Source organism: Salvelinus sp. IW2-2015, unplaced genomic scaffold, assembly GCF_002910315.2.
Source record: "Salvelinus sp. IW2-2015 unplaced genomic scaffold, ASM291031v2 Un_scaffold2816, whole genome shotgun sequence".
Lineage (NCBI taxonomy): Eukaryota > Metazoa > Chordata > Actinopteri > Salmoniformes > Salmonidae > Salvelinus > Salvelinus sp. IW2-2015.
Genome location: NW_019944116.1, coordinates 90,908 through 95,595, shown reverse-complemented (window position 1 = coordinate 95,595; position 4,688 = coordinate 90,908). Strand labels below are relative to the sequence as shown.

At 46.6% G+C, this 4,688-nt stretch overlaps 1 long non-coding RNA gene across 1 annotated transcript; it reads left to right on the top strand.

The window, feature by feature from the left end:
• The first annotated feature begins 1,400 nt into the window (after positions 1-1,400).
• On the top strand, positions 1,401-2,086 carry LOC139025529 (uncharacterized). The gene is made up of 2 exons (XR_011477124.1): positions 1,401-1,538; positions 1,664-2,086. It is a non-coding gene; the product is annotated as an uncharacterized lncRNA (long non-coding RNA).
• The last annotated feature ends 2,602 nt before the right edge of the window (positions 2,087-4,688 follow it).

Below are 4,688 nucleotides of genomic sequence, written 5' to 3'. Positions count from 1 at the left end.
GGTGGTTATGGGTTACATACTGAATACTGAGCTGAATACCCAGTAATACAACAGTGGTGACTTGCCTTTTTCCCTCCTTCAATTCCACTCCTGGTTRCATGGTTACATGGTTACTCCTGGTTACATGGTTACTCCTGGTTACATGGTTACTCCTGGTTACATGGTTACTCCTGGTTACATGTTTTAGACTGTTATTGAGAAGGAGTTCCATCAACTATCAATCAATCAAAAGATCGATAGATCGATAGATTGATTGAGATCAAGTATTAAGTAAATGTACACTACCCCCCCCAGTTAGCAATAAACATGGCACTGACCATCGTCTCTGGTCTCTGGTCTGTCTATACTCTCTGGTCTTCTACTATAACCATCTCTGTTCTACAGACAAGTCTGTCTATACTCTCTGGTCTTCTACTATAACCATCTCTGTTCTACAGACAAGTCTGTCTATACTCTCTGGTGGGGGGTTTGGAAGAGGAGAGGGATTGGCCTAACGGCTCGTGTTACTTTATGCTGGTGTTTCCTTTGTTTTGTCAGTWACCGCTACACACACATCCTTTTTAAAGCTGTAATCTAGTCAAACTGCCACGTCTGTTTGAGATATTACAACGACAACGACAACAACAACAAAGTGATTGTAAACAACCAACATAGTTTTCCCCCCTCTGACATCATTGCACGTGTGGTTTAGAACAGCAGCAATATGTACTGCTATTTATTTTCCCTTGGTGCTCCACCTGGCCACAGCTTCATGCAACCGAATAACAACGATGTTGGGACAGTGGTTTCCCTTGGTGCTCCCTGTACAGCTTCATAACCAATACACAGATGTTGGGGACAGTGGTTTCCCTTGGTGCTCCCTGCCACATGCTTCATCAACCAATAACAACGATGCTGGGACAGTGTGTCCCTTGTGCTCCCTTCCACAGCTTCATCAACCAATTAACAACGATGCGTGGGGCGACAGTGGTTCCCTTTGGTGCTCCCTGCCACAGCTTCATCAACCAATAACAACGATGCGGGGCGGACAGTGGTTTCCCTTTGTGCTCCCTGCCACAGCTCATCAACCAATACAACGATGCTGGGGGCGGACAGTGGTTTCCCTTGGTGCTCCTGCCACAGCTTCATCAACAATAACAACGATGCTGGGGGCGGCAGTGGTTTCCCTTGTGCTCCCTGCCACAGCGTCATCACCAATAACAACGATGCTGGGGGGGGACAGTGGTTTCCCTTGGTGCTCCTGCCACAGCTTCATCAACCAATAACAACGATGCTGGGGGCGGACAGTGTTCCCTTGGTGCTCCCTCCACGCTTCATCAACCCAATAACAACGGATGCTGGCACAGTGGTTTCCTTGGGCTCCTGCCACAGCTTCATCAACCAAAACAACGATGTGGGGACAGTGGTTTCCCTTTGGTGCTCCCTGCCACAGCTTCATTCAACCAATAAACAACGATGCTGGGGGCGGACAGTGGTTTCCCTTGGTGCTCCCTGTCACAGCTTCATCAACCAATAACAACGATGCTGGGGCGGACAGTGTTCCCCTTGTGCTCCCTGTCACAGCTTCATCAACCAATAACAACGATTGCTGGGGGCGGACAGTGTTCCCCTTGGTGGCTCCCTGTCACAGCTTCATCAACCAATAACAACGATGCTGGGACAGTGGTTTCCCTTGGTGCTCCCTGTCCACCACTTCATCAACCAATAACAACGATGCTGGGGGCGGACAGTGGCCATGTTTCCCCTGCTGCAGGTTTCATCTTTTTCAAAGATGAAAGACTGTACTATGTATTAGAGTTGGGGGTCGTTTTGTATTAAAGTCAGTCACTTATTAAGGAAGTGATATGAATTTTAAATAGCATTTTTTTATATATATAATAAGTTTTCATATATATATATATTTTTTCAGTTTACTTAGAAGTAATTGAAAATAGATGCCCTTTTTTTTTCAATTATTGAATTGGAATTACAGTTTACTTCCTGAATTACAGTTTACTTCCTGACTTCAATTCGAATTGACCTCAAACCTGCTTTTATATTAAACAAGTTTGAGTTATTTGGAAAATAAAAAACAGTTGTCATGTTTTGAAGTGTTTTTTTTTATTATTGATAACTTTTTTGTTGTTGCATTCTTTAACTAATGAAGTGCGAATAAAGATATATATTTATTACCCAAACTGCTCTGTTGTTCAATGTGTTGATGCATGCTGATGTTTCACTGTTAGACCACCTTCCATTGGTTTTGCTCTCCTTTATGTTGAAATATTTTATTTGACCTTTATTTAACTAGGCAAGTCAGTTAAGAACAAATTCTTATTTACAATGACGGCCTACTAGGGAACAGTGGGTTAACTGCCTTGTTCAGGGGCAGAACGACAGATTTTTACCTTGTCAGCTCAGGGATTCAATCTTGCAACCTTTCGGTTACTAGAGATTTAAGCAAAAAGACCTGAGGGGGGTGGTATATGGCCAATATATCATGGCTAAGGGCTATTAGGAGTTTAAACATTTTATTACCAAAACTACTGAGTGAGGATGACAGTAGACCACCTGACAGTGCTGTTTGATAGTGAATATCAACACGACTAAAATGTATTTTCTTCTTTGAAAGTGAAGGATTTATGTGAATGAAATGTTTTTTTTTTCTGCCTCCCGTTTACTATTTCAAACTCAGTTTGTTGACGTCAGCATTTAGGTTATGTAGAAACCATTATAAAAACCCACAGCACCTGTTTCAGCAACATCTCTTGAGTATTTTCCCCTTTTATACAACAACCACTTGCTCATTTCTCAAAAGTTGTAGTAGGACAATATAAGTATCTTTGTAATACAATTGAACAGGGTATGGAGAGGTAGTGGATGAGTGATTCAAGTCTTGATATCCGTCATCTTAAATTGTGTTCGTGCTCGTCTCCCGTGCGTGACTGAGTGTGTGATAATGGGACATGCGCACGAAGGCACGTCTGACCTGGGTGCCATTTTTTAGTTTTTTAAACGAGGGGTGTTTTCGGCATTTGTGAGAAGTAACGCGCATGCGCCCTGGTAGGAACCACCGCACGGCCGGCGTCAGGCTCCAGACGGCAGTGAATGCAGATTTTCCCTGTCAGATGGACGGAAGGAGTGAGAAGGGGCGAAGAACTGGGGAGTCACTGACACACGGACAGACCGGGGCCCAGAGAGAGAGAGAGGACGAGATGGAGGAATGAAGGAATCATATCAGGGAATTAAACAACGGCGGGATTAATAATTAACACTACAACCAGCGACACCGCAGATCCCATCGGTTTCGCATCGGTTTGTACAATAATCCCGATGTATTGCCGCGATTCCTTCATTCAAGGAGAAAAAGCGGAGAGCCACCTGGCTACTATCACAGAGAGGAGTACAATGACAACCTGGTGAATGTAGAACTAATCTATCTATCCAAAGGAATGCAATAAAACCGGAATAAAGGACCGTCCCGGGTGAGCATCGCCAACCGGGAGTGATGAGAAGAACCACGGGGAGACAGGACCGTGTTTCTGCTGTCGTCTGTCAAGGGTATTATTTCTGTGTGTTGTGGACTGAACATTTATTCTTCCCTCACCCTCTTCCTCCTCCCCCCCTCCACCGGTGTCGTCTGGGAGTTGTAACATGGAGAGCTCCAATGTCTCTGGAACCAGCGAATCAACCAAACCGTCAAACCAACAGTTGGAGAAGAAACGGTTAAACCGAGCACCGTCTCCGGCCAGGCCGTTCCTGAAGGATGTCCACTCCTTCCGCTCCTCGCCCAAACCAACAGTTACCGTACCAAAATCCCCCAAACTGACCAAGCATCAGCACTCTTCTCCTGTGCCTGTGGCATCCAATCAAAGCCGCATCACCAGGCGCACCCCGACCGGAGCGAAGAATAACAAATCAGCCGCGGTGAAAAGTCACAGCACCAAGTCCTCCACAGGCACGAAAAAGACGGTTAAGGTAATCCAATATGCAGCCCCGGAGCATAAAACGACCACCGCCAGCAAACCGACATCGGACAGCAGTCCACACCTCGCCCTCAAAACGAAGAAGAGTAAAATAGCCACTCTGACCGCGTCTCACCACCGCCCCCTCAGCCACCGCCCCCCAATCCGCGTCCCAACCGGTGCTATCCCCGTCGGCAGAGTCAGTCAGACGGACAGCAAYTCCGATCTCTCCGACTGTCCCTCTGAGCCCTTATCCGACGAACAACGCCTGACCGCGGCCACCAGCAGCGATGGGGAGTCGGGTGGCTCTGGGGCCAGCGACAGGGATCATGTGGGAGCGGATTATCCTCTGCAGGCAGGAGCATCAGCAACAGACGCGGCAGGGGATACTGCTTGTAGTGGTGGGGTTGCATTGCGCACCGCGGAGGGTAGCGCTGAGGGTGCGGTAGTGGCAGCAGYGGGGAAAAGCGGCATGTCTCAGGCTCCAGGAGCAGGTGCCCACCGCCACGGAGGAGATGGGAGGAAACAGGAGAAATCATCAACTAGCGYACAATTTATACAGCTGGAATGCAGCACGGAGATAGTCGAGGAGGATTTGATACGGGAAATTGAAGATCTTCGTTCTGAAAACGACTACCTCAAGGTAAAAAAAAAAAGAGGCTGCGGGAATGATTTTCTATTTTCACAAAAGTTATCACATTGTCTCTTATTTATATGGCAATAGATCGTGTGTAAATCCATACT